This window comes from Ambystoma mexicanum, chromosome 10 (genome assembly GCF_040938575.1).
Source record: "Ambystoma mexicanum isolate Mex_15411 chromosome 10, UKY_AmexF1_1, whole genome shotgun sequence".
NCBI lineage: Eukaryota > Metazoa > Chordata > Amphibia > Caudata > Ambystomatidae > Ambystoma > Ambystoma mexicanum.
The window spans coordinates 294,512,509-294,536,564 of NC_090932.1; the positions used below are offsets into that span (position 1 = coordinate 294,512,509).

General features: G+C 46.8%; 1 protein-coding gene across 2 annotated transcripts in view; it reads right to left on the reverse strand.

Annotated features, from left to right (window-relative positions):
• The window catches only part of LOC138491371 (glypican-5-like), a 1,558,016-nt gene that overhangs the window by 335,995 nt on the left and 1,197,965 nt on the right, over positions 1-24,056 (reverse strand). The window lies entirely within an intron of this gene.

The window sequence follows — 24,056 nt, forward strand, 5'->3', positions numbered from 1 at the left end:
TTCTGATTGGTTCACCCGCGAGCCCCCCAGTCTGGGACCATCGCTGTTCCCAGCTAGCGATGCACCTGTCATTTGCAACAATGTTTCACTATGGGTATGTGCAGACAATGTGAGGATTTATTCATAAGCAGGAAGGCCGACTACTCCCACCGCCGCAGATGTCCATTGAGTCGCTTAATTGTATCTGCCTGTGTCTTAAGACAGGGGGATCCAGACGCCTTCTTCCTCCTGGTCTTGGCACCCTATCAAGTTCGGCTTGGTCACGTGAGGTGGGGACCGTGGTTGAGACAGAATTCTGCACAATTAATATTGCATTTCTCACTGTGTGCCTGGCTTATCTTGCAGGTGCGACCTTGGCGTCGGCTTGCGGAATGAGAGTTTGCAATGTTGTGCCCTTGACTGTATGCTTTCGCTGGGCTCATTCTGCAGGGTCAGCAACCGAACCCTTTCTCATTTAATGTTCATGGAAGCTTTTGCTTGCGGCCTACTTGGGCCTGGTGCATGGGTGGAACCATTTGATGCAGAGCGCTTTAGGTTACGGCATCATATTGCTCTATCCCCAGTATCGTGTCTCCGTTATATTCCTCATTATGGTACATGGTTTTAGAAGAAGCGTGAGCAAGCCTTTTTAGATAAGTTCATTATGCGTCTTGCGTTTCTGCATTTAAAAGCCTATGTTAAAAATAATAAAGATGCACGTCCGTGGGGTGTCCGTCGCCTACGTCATAGCACTGAGTATGTTCTTCGTGTGGATTGGTGTAGGAGTGTCCGGTGTGTATGTTGCACGAGTGTGCTGACCGTTAGCTAAGTCGTCATGGCATCTCTAATGATGTATTGATTTGGTGCTGGATGGTTTAGTCGAGTTCATCCATGCCGCAGGTGTCGGCATGTGCAGGGCAGGCAGGTGGGCATGCGGGTGGGCATGCGAGTGGGCACATCCGTATGTTCTTGTACCAGGGTATTTGGTCGTCTAGGAGATGGGCAAACTCCTCTCGTGGCGGGTGTCTGGGCCGTGATCCTCTAGGCCATGGTTGAGAGGGGATTGGTGGGAGCCTTTTGTTCACTTTTCCCACTTCAGTCCCCCCTCTGGTCGACTTGTCGACCACAAACATATCCTTTTCCTTATCTCCTCTCACTCTCCATATTTTAGTTACTCCTCCCAAATGTCCATAGTGGTTGACATGGTCCTCAAACGACCAGTACATATATACACAGGTTCCTCCAGGTGTGCAGTATACCCATTTCCCTATGTAGCTCCTTGGGTTTCTTGGGTTTTCGAGCTTCACAGATGGTGGGTCCAGGTGGTTAGTGATGATCTGGTTGCGCAACCTCTCTCTCTCTTTTATTATTGTGCCTGCGTGTTGGCCGTCATCTGCTGGCATCAAGGGGTGCATACCGACCATTTCGATCATCTCGTCTGTGGTGCGTGCCTTCCGGGCCTTCCAAAATCTTATTATGATAAGTGCAGCTCCAGCCAAAATAATGCATCCAACTATGATCTTCAGTCCATCTGACAGCCAAGATGGCATCCAAGACCATAGCGTCGAAAACCAGCTCTCATCCTTTTTTACACCTTTACTTTCATCCATCATTTTGGAGTGCATCTGGGCCAATTGTGATACTGCTTCTGTCAGTGTACCATTGTCAGCATCGTTAGCAGGAATGAATGTGCAGCATGATTGTTCTATCTTCGCGCAAACTCCTCCTTCCATTGCTGTGAGGAGGTCCAGTACATATCTGTTCTGTAGTGCTACCATCCTTACTGCTCGCAGTTCCTCTTTTATTGCGTTGAATCCATTTACTGTAGAGTTAATTGTCATCATTAGTTCCCATCTAGTTATCTGGAGCCATTTTGCGTTTGCGTAGGCCTGTAGTCCAGGATGTATTATTGAGGAGAAGAACATAGCTGCTCTGCTGAATAGTCTGTGTTCTGGCGGGATTGAAGTGAGTGCTGTTTCCGACCTTCCCCACGGGTAATTTCCTGTCAGAGGTTCTCCTTGTCTTTTCCTTCTGTTCAGGACGGTGTCGTTGCCGTTATTTCGGTTCTCTGGCCCTTTCTGAAGCTGTGCAGATCTCTTCTTCCTTTTGTTTCCTTCATCCATTTTGGGGAAGTTCGCCACATTCACATGTTTCTGGGGCACCACTATTGATGGTACATTAACGTGTACTATTGTGCATACACCATTCCACAGAGGGGGCAGTGTGTGGTATGCCTTGTCTCCACAGGCCCAGTAATGGTCCATTACTACTGCTGTTCCTGCTCCCCCCTCAGGTAGCTCTGTCACGCTTGCACAGTTGGTGTTGTATCCTACGTCCACATCTCCTTTGTGTTGGTAGCATACCTTAGGTGCAGTCATCGGCAGTATTGTTATTGGGTCTTCATCCTTCTCTATCCACGTTAGCATGGGTACGTACTTGACCCAAGTCATCCAACATCTGTTGTTGTGCTCTGCAATAGTTGTAGTATCTTCTCTCGTTATCATGTTGCTGCCAACCACTCCTGTGTCCCATTTGTCACCCAGGTACACCTTCCCTGTTATTATTATCAGTGGTCTTTCCCAACATCCTTGTTTACCAGGAGCCTCAGTGGCATACCAATCACATGGTAGGTACTGTAGTGTAACTTTCTTCGTTTCTCCTTTTTCAGGGCCACTTGTTATGTATCTGAATGCTTTGGCATGTAAACTGGCCTTGTGGTAGCTCAAATAACTCTTAAGGAAGTTATTTTTGTACGGGTATGTGTCTCGTGATTTCCATACCAGGTGCACCGTGCCCCCTTGAAATCTCCCTTTTGTTTGGAACAGTGCCAGGTATATTATACACCGTGCTGTTTTTTCATCTATTTCCGTGGCAACAAAAGTTTGGGAAGCACTCATGGCGTATGGGATCAATGAGCAGACGTAGCAGCTGTCTTCTGTTGTTTGTTTGCCTATTTTGGTCATGTGTTGGTACCACATGTTGTTAGAGACGTGTGCTGAATTTTGTATGTAGTTGTCAATATCTTTATTCTCTGAGTATGTGCTGCGTTTAACTCTATTTCCCTTGTGTGCAATTTTGCTATTACCACCTGACGTAACACCTATTGCAGCTGGGGGTGGGGGTATATTAGGTTTGGGTACAGCAAAAAAATTGATAGCATAACTGTTCCGCCATACAGAGGCAGCCACAAACCCGGTGATCATCAAAATCCCTATCATCTTTATTACAGAGGCTAGTTTCACCGGCATTTTGCTCTTACCTTGCTGCAGTCCGGCAGCTAATTCTTGCGACGTTAAAGTTGCCCGCCTGAAAATTCTCAATATGCTTGTTATTAGTGTTAGTTGTTGTTTTCAAGCTCTCCCTATCAAGTAGTCGTTCAGTGCCCAGGCGAAGAGCTGTTCCCACGCCAATCTAATCGATCTATCTCTTAGGACAGGCAAGTATGGTTGGATGTGGGGCATTGATTGTTCTATGGCCAAGAGAAGTGCTGTGTAGTAGACACGTACCCTCCTCCTTTTCAGGTGCTTTGGCCTTTTTATGTAATAGACAAATTGGTGCGATAATTCTTCAGGGTAGTTATTGTCTGAGGGTATCATCTACTCCTCCTGGGCAGTGAACTTTGTTAGTTATCTGTTTTCTTAACAGTGCAATAATACGCCGTACCTGCATGTGCGAGAGAAAAAAAAGAGAACATTCAAGTGTTTACATGTGTATGTGCAAAACAATGTCCTTCAGTTGGGTTATTATTGCAGTGGGTAGGGGGTCAATGGGCAGAGGGTTTGGGGTTCAACTGGTAGTGGTTCCTTTACTCTTTGAACGTGTGACCATGGGGTGGGCGGTATGGTGATTACCCCTCTTTATTTCGGTAGTTGTCTCTGGGGAATCAGGGGGGTGGCAGGGTATGGGGACACTTTGGCCGTTAGTTGCGGTAGAAGTCCCTTCCTCCGTTGGCGATGCTGTTGCTGCTCTTCCAATGGCCCTGTCGGTGACGCTAGGGCAGGTCTGGAGTTTGCAGATCGTTACGTCGTGTAGGTGGTTCCAAGCACGTTTGTCCTGTAGCTTTACTGCTCTCGTTGATACCTCCTCTACCAGGTGGGGGCCAGTGAAGCGTGGGCTGTTCCACTTTCTGTTGAAATTGCGGAGTAGTACGTGGTCACCTTTGGCAATTTTGCACAGTTTTCCCTTTTCCAATTCTTCATCCGCGTCTTCTTGTTGATCACTCTTAGACCCGCCCCGCGTGTGCTCGAGCTGTTGAGACACAAACACTACACTAGTAATCAAAGAAGACACATATTGGTACATTTCATCACCAAGGACACTTGCAGTACTCTCATGGTCGGTAAATGCTCTTGATGTTGGCGTCAGAGGAAGGCGCATTTGGCGTCCGGTCAGCACCTCGTGAGGGGTGAGGTGGTGGTCGGAGCCTGGTCTATTCCTTAACTCAAATAGGGCTAGCGGAAGGCAATACAGCCAACTCTTCTTTGTTGTTTGCTGTATTTTTGCAATTGCCTCTTTTAATAGGCCATTCAGGCGTTCGCATACGCCGTTGGCCTGCGGGTGATATGCACATGCAAATTTATGCTTGATGTTCAGTAAGGACGTGATATGCTGGAACATTTCATTGGCGAAATGCAGCCCATTGTCTGACCGCAGTATTTCGCACACTCCCCACCTGGGGAAGACCTCCCTCACTAGGAATTTAGCTGCTCGGAATGCATCTGGGTGTGAGCAGGGCCCTGCCTCGATCCACCTCGAGAATGGGCACACAACTACAATCATATACCTATTTCCTTGACATACGTTGATCATATCAACATAGTCAATATGGATGTGTCGGAAGGGTCCCTCTGGCCGGGGTATAGTACCTTTTATCACCTTCAGCGTGTGACCGGCCGTGAACTGCTGACATGTGAGACAATTGCTGACAAAATTTGACACATGGGAATTTAACTCGGGGCAGAACCAATCTTCCCTAATTCGTGCTGCGATGACTTCCTTGCCTGTGTGGGCTGGGTGGTGTAGTTGGCTCAGGGCGATGTTCAATAGTGCCAGTGGCATTACCATCTTTCCAGTGCTACCCTGGCGCCATAGTGCGTCAGTTGGCGACATTGTGCATCCTCTTTTTACCCATATTTCTTTTTCTGTCATTGGTGCAGCCGCTTGTAGCTCCATAATCTGTGTGGTTGGGAGATGGGTGTACCCTTCTCTTATTAACAGCTCCTTAGCTATTCCCCTCCCTCTCCCTCTCTCTGACTCTGGGGGGTTCCATAGCTCGCCAAAATATGCAGCATACTTCCGTGTGCGTCTGCTGCTGCATTCCCTTTTGAAATATGATCTTCTCCATTAGTGTGTGCGGTGCATTTGACCAAGGCTAATTCTTGGGGGTCATTTATTACTTCAATCAGTTCAGCTAATAAGAGGGCATGTTGCACTGGGGTGCCGTCAGCTCTCCTAAACCCTCTTCTCCTCCACTTGGACAATCCGGAATAGACAGTAGATGTGACATATGCACTGTCGGAATATATGGTCACTCGCTTGTCAAAGCTTTCCTTCAATGCCAAGATCAGTGCGACCAATTCCGCTGCTTGGGCAGAATAATGCTGTGGTAATTGTACACATTTCATCGCCACACACACCGGTACCTCTGTCATTTTTACCACTGCTGCCCCAGTTCTCCTAATCCCGTCACTTTGGTCAATTGTTGATGACCCATCAATGAACAAGAGATCACCTCCGTCTAGTGCATTCTCTTCAACCCTTCTAGTGCATGAATACATTTCAGTAACCTTCGTACAATCGTGTGCATAGTCTCCTTCCTCAACTGCTTCTGCTATAAACCTTGCAGGGTTGACCGTGCTGCATCTAACAATTGATAGTTCAGCTCTAAATAATATTATCTCATAACCTGACACCCTCTGCGTTGTTAGCGTGGACTTAGGCTTATTCAATATTGCAAATAGTGCATGTTCCACAAATAGTGTGGTTGGGCACCCCATGGTGATTGCTGATGCTTTCTCTACCACAAAGGCAGCTGCGGCGAGACCTTGTTCGCAAGGGAAATGACCTAGCATCACGGGATCCAAGTGGCCGCTGCAAAACGCTACTGGTTTGTAGCCCATGCTTGTTTTTTGAGCCAACACTGTTTTCATTACTGTTGAGTCGCAATGTGAAAATATAAAAAATTGTCGTTCATAATCTGGGGTGGCCAGTACTGGAGCGGTTGATATTGCATCTTTCAGTTCATCAAAAGCCTCTTTCATTTCCATTGTCCACCCCAACTTTTTCTCCCCTTTATTAGCTTCTTTTAACCCCTCAAGTAGGGGTCCTATGTATGAGCTGTAATCAAATACCCATGCTCTGCAGTAGTTGCACAGGCCAAGGAACTGCTGTAATTCTCTCACTGTTTGTGGCAATGGTGTTTTTAAAATTGCCTGTGCTCTTTGTGGTGCAATCTGTCTTCCATATTGGGATATGAGCTGTCCAATGTAAAGTACTTGTTCCTGACAGTATTGTAGCTTTTCCTTGTCCGCCTTGTAACATTTTTCAGCCAATATTGTCAGCATCTTTAATGAGTCCTCTCTGCATCTTTTTTCGTTTGTGCTGCAAATGATTATATCGTCAACATACTGTAACACTGTGCTTTCTACCTCAATGTTACCCAAATCCATCTGTATTACTCTATTGAATATTGAGGGTGACTCGAAGTACCCTTGTGGCAATCTGGTGTGTTTCCACTTTGTGTTTCTGTAAGTGAAGCTTGTCAGATCTTGTGAGTCTGGGTGCAGTGGTATTGAGAAAAAGGCATTTTTAAGGTCGATCACTGTAAATCGTGATGCCTCTGCCGGAATGCCGCACAATATTGTGGCCGGGTTTGCTGCTATGGGGTATTCTGCTTCCACTATGTTGTTCAAAGGCCTGAGGTCCTGTATGAAGCGCCAAGATCCACCTTTAGCCTTGCGCACTGGGTATACGGCTGTGTTGCATGGAGATTCTGATGGGACCATTATGCCATTATTAATAAGGGCCGTTATTGTTTCATATATGCCCTCATCTGCCTCCTTTGATAGTGGGTACTGTTTTACTCTGGGGAGTATTGCACCCTTTTTTAATTTTATTCTTACCCCCCTATGCTTTTTATGCACCCCACGTCATAGGGGCTAGTAGTCCATAATGATGTGGGTACTTTTGCCATGTCTTCCTCAAAAAAGGGGACTGGGGTGGACGTGGGTGCCTCAAGTGCCATTGCAATTTTCTGTGCCACTTGTTTGTATGTCACCCTTAGCCATATTTCCACACTCATCATAAATACCATTTCACCTTCTTCCTTTTCTCCTGAGAAGAGCTCCTCATCTGACACCTGGATGAGTCTACATCGCTCTGCTAGTGCTATCACTGCTCTCCACGCTCTTCCTTCTCTGTCTTGGGCATGCACTGCAATGTAATCAGCGGTTGCTATAATGCTCTCTATGTCCACTGGAATCACCTTTCCTTCTGGTTCGTTGGCTGGCGTTTCTGGTCTAAACAAGTAGGCTTCTGGCCTCCTCCAGATCTTTCCCTCTATCCCTGGCATCCATGCAAATGCCATGTCCGTCCCGTACTGGAACAGTTCACCATCTAGTGGCTCAGCCCTAATCACTGTCTGTCCACAGTATGCCTGCATGATCTGTTGCACAGTGAGCATGTTAATTCCTGGAGTGGAGCAAATTATGCCGTCCTCCGTAAAGGAGATCGTCATATTCAACCTGCTCATTATGTCTCTCCCCATTATATTTACTGGTGAGGCCCTAGAATATAAAAGTGGCACTGACATGTCATAATCCCCTATTGATAAGGGAATGTTGTGAGTAAAGGGAACCAACCCCCTAGCCCCAGAGAATCCTTGGGTGTTCATGGCTTCACCTGACATCTTAAATTTACCTTCCCTTATGCAAGACCGGGTCGCCCCGGTGTCAACAAGGAATGATAATTTTTTGTCACCTATCGTTACCTCTATGCGTGGTTCCTCCGCACTATTAGGTGTTTTACCGACAGGATGGGACACACCAAGGTCGTCTGTGGGCTGTCCTATTGGGGGTATAATGATTGACCACTTCCCGTGTAAGGGTTGTGTCCCAGCACTGTCACCCGACCAGTTGTGTTTGCTGTAGTTGGGTATTGGTTGAGGTTATGTTATGGTCTTGGACTTGTGCAGGTGGCTGTACTTGCTGTGCTAGGGGTTGTTGTGTAATCGCTACCTGTTGTAGAGGCGGTGGGTATGTCTGTGGCTGTTGTTGTGCTACTAGTGGTTGCTGTCCATTTCCCTGTTGCAATGTCTGCTGTTGCTGGATGCCCTGCTGTTCCTGTGGGAGCTCTTGTTGTCCCTGTTCATTCCACAACGGTGTGCCTGGTCTCACTCTACACGTACGTGACATGTGGCCTACCAATCCACAAATCCAACACACCAGTGGTTCCCTGTTCTGCCATGGAAAGCTTCCTGTGTTGTCCTGGTATACTGGGTGCCCGGTGGGGTAGGAATTTCTAAGTCCCCCCACCTGTTGTTGTGTGTTAAATCCGTATCCTCTCCCTCTCATTATTCCTCCCCTTCCCCGGTTGTAATTATAATACCCAGCCCCTGGCATTGAGTATCCTCCTCCCATGTTAGTCGTGTATGGTTGGAGTGGCGGCATCTGTTGTGTTACAGTCGGCGATGATTGTATTTGGGAGGGGTCTTGTGCAGCCACTACTTGTGTGGGGCTTTGAGTTATTGTGGCAGGTGTAGTTATTAGTGCGCCTTCCATCGTGTATTTAGTGAGTTTCTTCTGTACTAGTTTAGCCTCTTCCGTTTTCCTATCCTCTTCCTTTTTCTTCATTTTTTCTTGCCATGTCCTGCAATGATGTACTATAGTCAGTTGTATTTCTGGCCATGCTTTTGCTTCCATCCCCACTACTTTCTTCAGTTGTTTCTGGACTGCTTCGGGGAGCCCCTGTACTAGTATATGAAAGAATATTGCTGGTGTTTTGTCCCATTGTTCTCTAGTTTCCATACGCCACTTCTCTTGAATTTCCTGGATATAATCAACAGGATCTTCGTTCTCACGCATCTTGCGCGAGGTAATAGCTCCTATGTCCGATGTGTCCAGATACTGTACCCTCAGTGCCTGCCATAATGCATGTCTGCAGTTTGCGAATGGTGCCCCATCGTGAGATGTGTTTGTTATTGTTACCCCGGGGAAGCCCGCTCTCTTCCAGATGTCATCCGCAGCATCACCTAATATTGATATGAGAAGGCCCTTTACATCTCCCACTGCCAACTTCTGTCCTGCGGTGTGTTTTTCCATTTCATATATCCATTTACCCGCACCTCCACTTAATGATGGGAGTCTGCATTTTATATTTTCCTTGTCTGCATGCTTCCAAGGGACGTATTGTGGTCTAACCCCTCCCCTCTCTAGAAGAGGCATTAAGTTGTGTCCCGTTTTACCCCCTGGGTTCCACAAAATCGAGTCCTCACACCCCTCCTCTTCTTCCGTCTCTTCTGCATCGTCAGCTTCGTCCATATTTCTCCTGGTCTTTACTTTTTCTCCTCCACCACTACCCCTCTTTTCATTATTTCCTTTATTTATTGTGGGCGTGTGTACTCGTTCTCCCTGCCTGCGTCCAGGGAGGTCTCTAAGCCTCCCTGCATAGGGTGTCAGTTCGTTTGTGAAGGGCGCTAGTTTAGATGGGCATGTTGCACGTAATGAGCGTGAGGTGGTGGAGCATGCATGACGGGACGGTGACGACGTGGCTTCACGTGTCTGCCCTTCCGCCATTCCATGCTCCTCCTCCTCACTTCTCTGCAGTTCTTCCTTTCTCCTGCAGATCCATGGTGAGTCTTTATTTGTCCGGGTGGTGTATAGTTTATCTAGGCTTTCCCTTTCACTGTTTCTTCCTTCCTTCTCCATTCCTTCCTCTTCCTCACTACAAAAGTCATTCATAAATGGCAACCCCCAAACTGTCTTTTTCCCCCCAATCGTTACTGTTCTTAAGTCTATTAGGTCCGTTCCTCCCTTTTCTTCTTTGCTAATCGCTCCCCTTTGTGCCGATGTTGTTGCTACTTCTGTGCCTCTATATACATTCCTCCATACTTCACTCTCCCCCCTCCTATCTTCTCTTTCCCCTTCGTTTCTCTCCGCTATTCCTCTACCAATTCCCTCTCTTTTCTTTTTTAATTCTTCCATTACTTCACAACTCATTTTTTCCAATATCTTTTCACCTTCTTTCTTCCTTTCCCATCTCTCCCTCTCCCTTTCTAATATACTCTCTATCATCCTCCCTTCTTCGTATTTCCTTGTCGTTTCTGACAGTAATCTCCTCTTCCATATTGCCATTTCTTTTTCTTTCTCCTCTTCCTCTTTTTTCCTGTCGCGCAGTGCTGCTCTTGGTACCCTTTCTGCCGCTGCCTTTAACCTTTCGGCTTCTCTCCTTTGCTCCTCAGTTCGTTCTCTCATTTTTCCCAACTCATTCTTACCTTCTTTCCTTTCCCGCGCTCTCTCTCTTTCCCCCCTCTCGAGCTGCTTGATCAGTGCATTCTGTTCATCCCTTAATTCTGCTAATCGTTCCTCCAAGGTCTCTTCCTTTTGTCTTAACTGCTCTTCCCCCTTTCCTTTCCCCTTTTCCCCTTCCATTTCACTCTCCCTGGCATTATCCTCCCCCATTTTCCTCACCACCTCCTTCTCTTCTCCTGTTAATGAACCTCGTAGTTTTAATATTATCTGCGCAGCTACCCACTCATCATTTCCTATGTCAGTAGTCTGCTCTTCTTCAGTCCTCCCCTCCCCTACTAGCATCTTCCCATGGGCTGATCCCGTTGTACTAGTCCGCTCCCCTCCCGTGCGGCCACCTGTAACTGTATATGGAGGCGGGCTGTATGCCGGGTTCGAGTACCCCTCAGCCGCCCTTAATTGTTCTCTTGCTATTTCCCCTAGTTCTCTTAAAGGATACAACCCCCCTCCCTCTGTTTTCACTACCTTCACTAGAGGTATATCGTCGCTCTGTTCCTTTTTTATTTCATTTTCGGTTGAGTTGTCACTCTTTTCTCCTCCCTCTTGTCCTTTCCCCGTGTTCTGTGTTCCTTCACTTTCCTTTTCCCCATTCTCTCCCTCCTCCTTAATCTCCTTATCCCCCGTTGTTTCCCCTACAATGAACATTCCGTTCGGTCCTGGTCGGGACCCTTGGAACATCCTACATAAGTTGAACACCTCCACGTGGTGCGTTAACTTCTTCCCCTTGTATGTATTGTGCAGATGGTTTAATAGTGAGTGTTGGGTATATGGATCAAAGCTACCATTAGGCGGCCATGGTGTCGTCATTTTGTTGTCCGTCCCCTGTGTCCATTCTATGCTGTACTTGATCAATTTCTCCCTATGGGGTGATAGTGTTTTACATATGTGTTGCAGCGGGGTAGTGAGGGTGTTCCCCCACCCCCCGATCCTGTCCCGTATGACATGGTAGTGCTCCACTTGTTACCCTTCCCCTACTTGGTAGCGGTTATCTCACTAGCAGTTTACAATATACAGCCTTGTATCTTTACCTGGCCCCGTAAGTTTGGGGACTTGCGATAGTCCGCTAAGGAAAAATTAGTGAAATATAGTATTTACATTTGTATATTCTTTTCTTTCGTTTTTTCCTTTATACAACACCCTTACGGCCCCCTGCGGCCGAGGCGCACGTAGCCCCCTGCGGCTGCGTGCCCCTTGTGACGTTCTTATACTGCCGTCCTACTTTCACTCGCTCCTCCTCCGTCCTCTGCACTTGCCGTGGCCGGCGTTCTCCGTGCGCAGCCACGTACCTCCTTTCGCCTTCCCCCGATCAACTCATTACCGTGTACCTCCGTTTCCACGCCCTTAACACAGCTCTCCTCCCCGCCTCTCAAAAATAAAAGATGCCTGGTTCTCGAGATGTCCTATGTAAGCCCTGCTGGTGACGTCACCGATCCCTTCACACTACTGGTAAGTTCTTCATATATTCTTTAAGTCCAAAATACACTTGCAATCTACCCCCGTTACCCCACAGCTGTCTTCCTGTCACTCCTGGAACAAGGTAATCAATAATATAATCGGACTGCGCACGCTGCGTCGCCTCGCGTGTGATACGCCCCTCGACAGGAGGGCTTAAGCAGCCAATTATCTTCCGTATTAGGCAACCAGCTAGCTACCACCTACAGGGAAACGTCATCTATCTATCGAGTTTCCTGCTCGAACAATAGGGATCCTCATCTACTCATTGATCAATAATTGCCAAATCATAGGAAACCGCACACACACACCCTTACACGTGGTCGCGACCTAGGCCAATCAGTGTCTACGAGCGGCCGCACGTGATGTTTTCGTGCTCCGCCCCCTTCTCTCCCGTAACGTAGCCGACTGCTCTCGCACTCGTCCGGCTACCATTCATTTCATTGCCAACACTAAATTACCAAACCTTCGCCGCGCACCTGTGCAACACCTCCCACTTCCCGTATTCAATTCCTCCCCCCTCCCTCACAATTTCACATTGCTTGTTGTGCGTGGCATACTCACCAAGTTCTCTTGATGCGGGCCCGCTCGACTGCGTGCACCCCTCCAAGCGGCTCGCCACCTCCCCTCGTCTGGACTACGTCTGGACACTCACCAACCGCGGGCGGGATACTTCTCAACCGGCTCCCGAGGGCCAATATCCGGATTGCGCTGTCCGGTCTTCTCGCAGTTCCGCGACGGTCCGCCGGGCCTCCTCGCAACGGGAGTACTTGGAAAAATAAAAATAAAAGCGGACCTTAAACAGATCTCAGCAGTGCCTCCAACTTGTCGGGGGGTAAATTCTCCCGGGGCCGGCTGGGCTGTCCGCGGACCTCCGGGCAGGGAGGCCCCAACTCCTCCCATATATCCCAAAGAGATAGAGTATGAGACACACGCAAGAAGCAAGGTGATTCTGCTGTTTATTAAACAAAACGGCAGGGATGGCCAAGGATCGTACGCGTCCGTCCTGACACTCACTCGCAGCGTGGGGCTCGCAGGCCCTTTTTACCTTAGCATGACGCGCTACTTGCATCACCTTAGCAAAATTAGCAAAAAACCTATCGCCACTCTGGATTGGTTCCCCGAGTGGTAGGGTTAGTATAGCATACATATAGAGGATGTGGTTATTGGTTAAGGGTCAGTCAGGTGGTATACTTGGGTTGTCCCTTCAGTTTGATACATAAAAATTGTTACATGAAGACCCCTGAGGATTGGTCAATGTTAATGGCGTCAGTGATAAGGGTCCCATGTTCTGATTGGTTCACCCACGAGCCCCCCAGTCTGGGACCATCGCTGTTCCCAGCTTGCGGTGCACCTGTCATTTGCAACAATGTTTCACTATGGGTATGTGCAGACAATGTGAGGATTTATTCATAAGCAGGAAGGCCGACTACTCCCACCGCCGCAGATGTCCATTGAGTCGCTTAATTGTATCTGCCTGTGTCTTAAGACGGGGGGATCCAGACGCCTTCTTCCTCCTGGGCTTGGCACCCTATCAAGTTCGGCTTGGTCACGTGAGGTGGGGACCGTGGTTGAGACAGAATTCTGCACAATTAATATTGCATTTCTCACTCTGTGCCTGGCTTATCTTGCAGGTGCGACCTTGGCGTCGGCTTGCGGAATGAGAGTTTACAACGTTGTGCCCTTGACTGTCTGCTTTCGCTGGGCTCATTCTGCAGGGTCAGCAACCGAACCCTTGCTCATTTAATGTTCATGGAAGCTTTTGCTTGCGGCCTACTTGGGACTGTGCATGGGTGGAACCATTTGATGCAGAGCGCTTTAGGTTACGGTATCATATTGCTCTATCCCCAGTATCGTGTCTCCGTTATATTCCTCATTATGATACATGGTTTTAGAAGAAGCGTGAGCAAGCCTTTTTAGATAAGTTCATTATGCGTCTTGCGTTTCTGCATTTAAAAGCCTATGTTAAAAATAATAAAGATGCACGTCCGTGGGTGTGTCCGTCGCCTACGTCATAGCACTGAGTATGTTCTTCGTGTGGATTGGTGTAAGAGTGTCCGGTGTGTGTGTTGCACGAGTGTGCTGACCGTTAGCTAAGTCGTCATGGCATCTCTCTGTATTGATTTGGTGCTGGATGGTTTAGTCGAGTTCATCCATGCCGCAGGTGTCGGCATGTGCTGGGCAGGCAGGTGGGCATGCGGGTGGGCATGCGAATGGGCACATCCGTATGTTCTTGTACCAGGGTATTTGGTCGTCTGGGAGATGGGCAAACTCCTCTCGTTGCGGGTGTCTGGGCTGTGATCCTCTAGGCCATGGTTGAGAGGGGATTGGTGGGAGCCTTTTGTTCACTTTTCCCACTTCAAACTCTAGGAGACATCATGAAATCCTTCGTGCCATTTTTTGGGCAAATTACGAATTCAGAAGATATCAGGGGACTAGCGAGAGTATTGGAGAGAACCATCAACCGGACCACTGACATACTCTATAATATGACGTTACAACAGAAAGTGATAAGATTAGTGGCTCTTCAGAACCGGATGGCATTAGATGTCATTCTGGCTGAGCGTGGAGGAGTATGTAAATTAGTGGGGTCCGCTTGCTGCGTTTACATACCAGACTCCTCTTCAACGATCTTTAGGGCTATCCAAAGTGTACATGTTCTTAGTTCAGAGGTGCATGTTCCTGAGGGAAACTGGGAACTTAGTGCATGGTTTTGAGACCTCCTATGGTCGTGTGGATGGAAGTTGTTCTCGGCCCTGCTGATTATCTCGGGAAGTTTTCCGTTCCTTTGTTGTTGTATACAGTGTCTCCCTGGTATATGCTCAGTATTAGGGGGGTGTTGCGCGCAAGCAACAAGTGTATTAGGGCATAAAATATACGCCCCAGATAAGGTTTCCAAGGAGTATGTGTTGAAAGAAACTCTAGTATGTGATTTAATGGCAATAGATATGTCCGACAGTGATTCGGGGTGTATGGACGTTGAAATGTGGAGTTAGTCACAAAGTGATTGAAGGTAGTTTAGCGCTTGGCATAGGCCAAAAGAAGGGTTTGTTAGAACTGATATAATATTGTTTCGTCCTCATTGTATATGTTGGCCTATGCCCAGTCGCTTTGCGAGGAAATCCGTATTGCAAGGTCGTGACCTTAAGTGAATCAAGCCTCCATTTTAGGTTAAAGCCGCCATTTTAGTCTATCGTACAAAGTCACCCTGTGGCCTAAAATGGCCGTCTTGTGTTCTATTGTTCTTGCTTTAACCTCTTCAACCTCTGTAGGAGAGTTAATGTCCAACCTGCCTTCAGGCTACATGTTAGGGTCATGTAGACCTTGTCCTTTGTTGACCTCGGGATCAGGGGATTACTTGAATCGGCAATGTTAACCTACAAGTATACAAGAACAATAACGCTATCTAAACACGATATGTGAAACATCTGGATGATCTGTATTAAAGCAATATGTAAAGAGTATAAAGTTAAACCAAGAGAATAATAGTGTTTGTTAGCAAATGTATTAAAAAGTAAACCGCATGCACGAGATATGTAAATTAGGAACGAACCTGGCGCAACCCTAGCTCAGTACATGATTAACTTGTAAGAGGCTGGACATCATTATAACGAAGCTGTATAAATATGCTGATGTCCAGCTAGAAAATCCTGTTCACTGCTCACACTGAACCCTGCTGGTGGTCTCTGTGATGTACTGACGGCCAAATAGCTATTTGTGTACTTTGTTTTGTAAACTGTACAGAATTGCAATAAAGGTTCTGGGAATCTTTACAAGCCCGTGTCGGTGTATTTCTCTTTGCATGGTGTAAAAGCCTTAATATTGTATTTTCTGATTCCACAGGCTCTGAACGTCCAGAATGAGGTTTCTGCTCTGATTGTAATGGGTAGTGCATTTCAATGTTTAGCTGCTAGTACTGGGAAGCTTGCTCCTCCAGCTGTTTTCAGATTGAATTTAGGGATGTTAATTTGGTGTATGTAAGTAGGGGGATCTAGTAGGTCTGGTAGAGTTCTGTCTCGTGAATTTGTCTGAAAGGTATAAACATTTATGTGTAATGATCAGCACCCGTAGTTTAATTCTCTCACGGATGGGGAGCCAGTGAGATTCCTTTCTCAAGGTGGAAATGTGGGCCTTGCGGGGAAGATTGAGGGCACATCGAAGAGCATTGTTTTGGAGTATCTGTAATCTGTTTAGGTTATGGTTCAAAGAACCAAGGAAGAGAGTGTTACAGTAGTCCAGCTTGGACACAATGAGGGCTCTGGCCAGTGTGGGGCAGCTGTTGGTGGAAATTAAATGGTTTACAAGCATTTATAGGTTTGTTGGTATAGGCGGTGGATGGGATAGTGGCATTGATTGTTTTTTTTAAGGGAAAGTGTGGAGTTAAGATACACCCCCAATGTTTTGACTTCATTCGACACTTTTATGATGTTACCATCAATGACGAAGGCTTTATATCTAGGTTCTAGCTTGTTGAGACGAGCCTGGGAACCAACAATAAGCAGTTCCGTTTTGTCATCGTTTAAGCAGGGGCTGTGGGTAGACATCCATGCTTGGATTTCCAAGTAGATCTCATTTAGCTTTGCAACATCTTTGTCATAGCTCCCCGTGGGGGTCGATAAGGATCTGGATATCGTCAGCATAGTTAGTATATGTGACGCCCAGGTTGTCCAGGTGGTCAAAGAGGAGCTTAGTGAATACATTGTAAAGGTTGGGGGAGATAGAGGAGCCTTGGGGCACTCCACATTGGATTGGTGTGGGGTCAGCAGCAGTGCCGCCACATGGGGCGAAGACCCTGGTTGATCTGTCCGATAGGAAGGACCTAATCCAAATGGTGGCATCCGGGGAGAATACAGCAGCCAGGGACAAGTGTTTGGTGAGGATTTGATGGTCGACTAAGTCGAAGGCTGTAGACAGATCCAATAAGAGCAGAATGGCCAGGTTACCCTTATCTTTGGCTTCGTCCATTTGGATTTTTAGATCCAGGAGGGCTGTTTCAGTCCCCTGCCTGGATCTAAAGCCGGATTGTCTCAGTCCTAGGAGGTTGTTGCCTTCCAAGTGTTGTTGTATTTGGAGATAGGCTACTCTATCTAGAATCTTTAAGAGGAAGGGTACTGTGGTAATGGGCCTATAATTAGTAGGTGTGTTGGGTACAGGTTATGTTTTTTTGAGCAGGGGTAGGACCCATACCTCTTTGAGGTTGTTGGGGACTACAGCATTTTTTATGATGCATTAACCAGCGCTGTGATAAGAGGAGCAAGATCTCTGGCTCTGTCCTTAATGACTGTGGCAGGGTATAGGTCGCCTAGGCAGTTGGACGGTTTTAGGCTAGAGTTATATTTATTACTTCTTCCTCCGTAATGCGTGAGAAGTGGAAACGTGGGCAGTTGGGGGGAGGAGGGCTGTGCGAGTCACTAGGGTGGTCTTTAGATGTGAGATTGCTTTTTTAGCTTCAATTTTGGTTTGTAATAGGTCAATTTTAGTTCTCGTGGGATAGAGAAAAGCTCTTTAGTGCCAGATTTGGCTTTGTGAATTCTAGTAGTGAAGATCTCTTTTTTGGCATTCGTGATGGCAGTTTTATAGGTGGCTGCTGTTCGGGAGAAATTATCCTTGGTAGTGATTGATGGGGCTTTTTTCCAACAAGATTCAATTGTTCTCTTGAGGTTGCGAAGTGCCTTTAGTTCTGCTGAGAACCATTTATTCACATGTGCAATTGGTTTAGGTTTTCTTGAGAGGGGCTATTTGGTTCAGGGCTTGTTCTAGTGTTGTTGTAGAGTTCCACTATTGATTGATATGATTGATATTTTATTTCTATCGCGTTCGTACACAAGTGTTTCAGAGCGCGACAAGGCAAGGGAGGGGAACAGGGGAGAACAAACAGCGATCTTACTAGGCCCAGTGACATTGAGAACGCGCAAGTGCATGGGAGAGGGGGGAGGGGAAAAGTGCATGGAAGGGGGAGAGGTGGAAAGTGCGAAGCAGAGGAGAAACAGATAAATAACAATAAATAAATAATAAAGGCAACAAACAGAGGTAATGCAGCCAGCAATTTGCAAGTGCTAGGTTTAAGGCAGCAGACAGGGTAGGTCCGATAAGTGCAGGAAGAAAAAGGGGGGGCTGTTTGGGTACAGACACAGACCCCAGTGCAAGGGATGGCCCGGAGGCAGTGCGGGAGGGTGGCAGGATGAGTAGGTACCTGGGCCCAAAAGACAGAGGGTGGCCAGGTGCACGGTGCCAAGAGAGAACAGATCAGCAGGGGAAAGGGGGAGCGAAGGCAAAAGAAACGAGGAAGGTCTTGAGATGCTTCCGGAACGGGAGATGGTTCTCCTCAAGTTTTAGAGTGGCAGGGAGGCTGTTCCAGAGGGAGGCCCCAGCCAAAGACATAGATCTACCCCCAGCTCGTTTCTTAGAAAAACGACTGACGCTGAGTGAGTTGGAGATAAAAGAGCGAAGAGCTTGAGAGGGGAGGTATTTTCGGAGGGATAGCTGAAGGTATTTTGGACCCAGGCCCCAGAAAGCCTTGTGGACAATGCAGAGGATTTTGAACCTCTCACTAGTGATGAGGGATCAATGTTGGGGGAATTAGTGAATTCGGAGGTGATTGCTTTTATCAGAGGTCTCAGGTTTTCGATGGTTATATTGCGTGAGTTTCTGGTTAGAGTTTTGGGAGACTCAGTAGTGGGTTTGCTTTTTTGACTGACTTTAGGTATCGCGAAAGTAATAAGATGGTGGTCAGGCCAGACACAAGGTGTGATGTCGGTGACAGAGATATTGCAGTTGACTTCAGCAAGCCAGTCTAGTGTTCTGCCTTTTATGTGTGTGGGTTTGTTGATATGTTGTGACAGTCCTAGTTGTGTGATGGTGTCGTTGATCAAAGAAGCATTTGCATCATTCAGGTCCTGTAAGCCAAGGTTGAAATCCCCATGTAAGACGATTTGGGAACCTGGTTTTGAGTTATTAGTCAAAAGATGGTAGATATCCTCCTCAAAGGATGTGATAGCTCCTGGAGGTCTGTAAATTAGATGGATTAGTATTGTTCGGGAGCTAGATAGTGGAAGTTTTAAGGAAAACAATTCTGTGGATGACGGTATGTCTATGTTGCTGACTTCTCTGATATTTAGACTGGTTTTGGCGATGACCGCTACTCCGCCCCCTAACCCAGTGGCTCTGTCTGTTCTGATGATGGAATAGTTTTCCCGGACTGCAATAGAGAGGGCTGGTCCTGCGGCGGAATGTAACCATGTTTTGGTTACTGCAAGGAAGTCCAGATTGTTGAAGGCGATCACGTCTGCAATGTCGGGAGAGTGTGGTACTAAGTAGCGTGCGTTGATGAGAGCGCCTTTGATTGTAGTGGTGTTCTCTGGGCTCTCTGGAGATTGGGTGCATGGAATATCCTGGTAGTGGTTATTGGGTTTGCTACTGAAGTATGGTGGTGTGGACGGATGTGGTGGTTTACAAACTTTAAGTTGTGGCAAGGTGGTTCTGGTGGGTTTGTACGGATGCAAGAACTGAGTTGGGCATTTGTTAATGGCAAGGGGCAGGCAATGCCAAGGTTTGATAAGGGTGTTTGTTGGCAGTGCAAAGTCACTTTGCACCGCGCAAAAAGTTCCATGAATTAGGCTCTAAGTGTTCGTTTAACAATAGGCGCATTGTGATCTGTCACTTATAAGGAAGAAAGACGATGACCCCACAGATAAGACTGACGAACTCGTATCTTAGAAAGCGACAAAGCACTGCCGGGGTAGGGGGAGGGGAGGGAGTCTGCAGGATCTCCCTAAAATCAAGACACAAAGTTGTCTGAACAAGCACACAAAGCCAGAGAAATATCAGCAAGTCAGAAGCAGGACCCAGGCGCAACAGGTAAACAAAACAAGCTCTGCTGACACAGCCACTGGGTTTCACTAATTCGTTCAGGAAATGTATAGGCACTCACTATTTGCGAACTGTTATCCTGTATATGCCCAAGTATGATTGTAGTAATATACATCCCAGCACTACACATGCAACTTGAAGTTCAGCACAGGCTGTTCACAGGCTCACACATGCCCTCTAATGCACAGAAACATACACGCAGAATCACATTACTGTGTATACACACTGCACCCAGCACTGCATATGCATTGCCCCAACCATGGCACTGCATACATTCACTGACACATTCACACCTACACACACAGCCACAGCACTGCACACACACACACAGGCATCTAGCCACCCCCCATACACACGCACGCACTGCTTCAGAACGGCACTATACTAACACAAATAAACACACCACCACATACATCACTGCACACACCACCCCATCACTGAACTCACAAACCACGCACCCCCTTCACTGCAGTGCAGTGCACTGTAAACACAAACACACACACATGCTGCCCACAGACACACACACAACCAAACACCCTCACACACAAACACACAGAGACACATATATACCTGGCACTGCACACACAGCACCTAGCAATACATACATATATACACCAACAACAGCACTGCACTGCACACATGCACAATTACACACAATTATATCTCTGCACATACACCACCCACTGCCCTGGGGTGTACACAGACACACACACATATCCCCATCACTACATACATATTTATACCAACACCATTACTGCACTGCACAAAAGCACACTGACACATACTCATATCACTTCAGATACACCCTTGACACATACAATGTCCTGGCAATGCAGGGCACACACACACCCACGACCAGAGTACCGAACAAACACCAGTCCCCACACTGTACTGCATACACACACCAATACCAGCTCTTCACTGCACAAACACCACCCAACACTGTGCTGTGCACACACACGCACGAAGTGCAGGTTGTCCTCCTGTCAAAGACCAGCACTTTACTTATGAGCTACCCACTTGGTTAATAGTGTAAGCAACTGGATATTGAATGCTAACAGCACACGTATCTATGATGTCGATGCCAATCTGGGGTTTGGAGCAAATAAAATAGCACAAGTAAAGTGCTTGTCTCTGACACCTGTAAGAAGCCTGCAATTACTGATCTGTTATTTAATGAAACATGGCTGCTGCGAATCTACCTTGGATTTAGATAACACAACTTTAACGTGGTTTAAACACAGGGGCTTGTAATGGCATTAACTGGCATACGATAGCAATGCCAAGACCAGACAAATGATATTAGTTCCAGGTCATATGATGGCAGTAGCCAGTGAATGGCCTGAGTAGCACCCTGAGGTTGAAATGCCAGTTCCTATACAATGTTTATGCATCAATAAAAACAACCATTGATTTCACCAGTGCTTGGTACATATACTGTAATTCACACTTGGGATTTGCAATCTGGGAAAAGAGTTAATAGTGTCTTCTTCCCACTTCTTGACTCTTCCACCTGTGGATGAGCCCCGTTGATCCGAGTCATTATCATGGCCAGCCCCATGCCAGGGATTGAGATGACCTCTGGTACACTGCCCAGCAATGCGAATAAGACTAACCAGGGCAAATATGACTAAACCAAGGCCCACACCGATTTAGCTAATAGTGGGGGAACTCCCACCATAGTGTCCAACAGAATTGTGTGGGTCACTCTGAAATTAATTTGGTCATTGTTTGGGGTTCCATTCAGCCCCACTGACCCTCACACTACCTCAATGCCACCCTCATCAACCCATGTCTTCCCCTACCACTGTTGCGCTACAAATAGAAAAAGGTTTACCACGCCCCATCGCCACGTGGGGGATGCTAGGCCCCCTTAGGTCAGTGGTTTCATAAAGTACACCTATTTGCTAATGTAATTGTGTGGAGAGAACTGTATATTCTGGCTTTTGTAATAATGTCTTGTAACTGTACAACTGTATTACCAAGTTGCCTTAAACTGTCTGTAACCACGCCGTGATACCCCAGGGTCTGGTGTGTAACAAATGGAAAACAAAAAAAAATAAATAAATAAGTGGAGCATGTAAGAGAGCCATGGTATGATATGATGTGATATTTATTTATATCGCGCTCATACACAAGTTTTTTATAGTGCGCGAGAGGGCTTATTTTTTCCCTACTGGGTGACTAACTCTGTGAATCAAAGCCCTGGGGAAGTTTAAAAGGCTTCATGGGTTTGGAACCACCCAGAATTCACGCTGTCCAAGGTTTGCCTGCATTGATTTTTTCACTAAAGTGTTTAGCCTGATCTCCCAGCATAGGCACATTTTGACAGCGTCGCCTGCCCTCAAATAGCTTGTAGAGAAATAAGTTGGCAGGACTGCATGTCCCTGCCCTGCCATGTCAATATAATGGTATCCCAAGAGTGAGATCTGTGCGTCTGTGGGGAATGGTGTATCACGCGTGCCTCCTTAGTAGAGTTCGATATTGATGGCAATTATGCACTTTGGTCATGCCACCATCGTGACCTAGTACATTTATCCACGCGAGATTTAGCGATTTCCATGAAGGGATGCTTTCTCCGCAGAAGGTACACAACATCAGTCGCTCAGGCCTACGCATGTGACTGGCAGTTATCATCGGCAGCGTGATTGACCGTTACAGACAGGGGTTCAAGCACGTGTGGCGCTTCAATAGGATCTGTGTGCGATGTGCTTTATCAAAAACAGGAATGCACTGCTCTGCTTGCAACATTCTACTGAACTTCAAAGTTATTTTTCACAAAAACCCTCTCTGATGAAATCCTCCTCTTCCCGCAAAGAGTAGCTGGGTGGACAAAGAATTCCATGCCCTTTTCCGACATTTGTAGCAAAACCTGTCTCAGAGGTGTTTCAGGCATGAAGGTTAAACAGACACAAGTAGGTGGCGTGCCTCATTCACCGAATGGCGCAGGGAAGGAATCGGGCAGGAGCAAGCGGGCGCTCTGCTCTAGCACAAACAACAAGAGTGCAATCCTGTGTACGAGCAAAGCTGCATGTATGTCTGATGCTTTGCACACATTTTACTGTCATGGTGACTATTCTGACAGATGAAATGGGCATCATTCTAAGGGTGCATTGCATGATTAGATGAAACGCACATTTTTATTACTAACATACGTTGGTGGTCATTCTTATGTTCCAAAAATGCACTTTGTATTTATGCAAAGGACTATTTGGACTATACCTTAACCTTAAGGAAGCACGTGAACGTGTTAGCTTCCTCAACGGCCTACACAGGCAAACTCATCTGAGCATGTCGACCGTATCTATCTGAAGCGAGTTGTATCACCTTGGCCAATGTCCTATATCATCTAAGCTCGATTATTGCAACGCGCTTTATTTAGGAGCTAACAATTACATCCCCAATAAACTGCACATACTGCAGAATAATGCCCTGAGAACAGTCCTGAACCTCTCCAATAGAGAGCACATCTCAAACTCTAGAAGAGACCATCACTGGCTAAAAATTAGCGACAGAATACTACTCAAAACCACCTCACTTACCCACAAATGCCTTAATGATGCACCCCTACATACCTAGTGAACAGAATAAATAGAAAAATGTCCTCGCGACCGACGAGAGTTACAAACTCCCACTGTCTAGAGATACCAAGGTTTAAGCTCACCAAAGATGGAGGGTGCAGCTTCCGAGTTAAAGCTGCACAATATTGGCATGCCCTTCCTCTGAACCTTAGAATAAACCAATGCTACACTAGCTTCAGAAGAAAGGCACTAATTTGGCTAGGGTCTGTTGACACATAATGTCTACTGACCTCCTATACTCTTAAGAAACTCCTTGCTAGTCAACTGTTATTTTGATCTGATTACCTGTATTTATACCTTCACCATTTTCTCACCTGTAAATTTTACTGTAATTACTATGTCCTGTATTGTACCTTTACCTTGTTTTAACTAAGCTTAAAGTATTCTTTCTTGCTGCACCCAGCTACCTACGGGTTTGGTGTGCATTAGTAAATAAATAAACAAACAAACAAACAAACAAAGCAGCCATCATCCTATATTGAGGGTGCCCACAGTATTTGCCACTGAGCTCCGCCCATCCGTCCCACCCACACCACTGACAATCTGCCCTACTCGAAGGGCGTGCGTGGGAGGATGGGGGAGGAGTTTCCTCAGTAAAATGTGTCAATTTCCAGCACTGCTTTGGTGATGTCGGCAGATGTCAGGCAACACT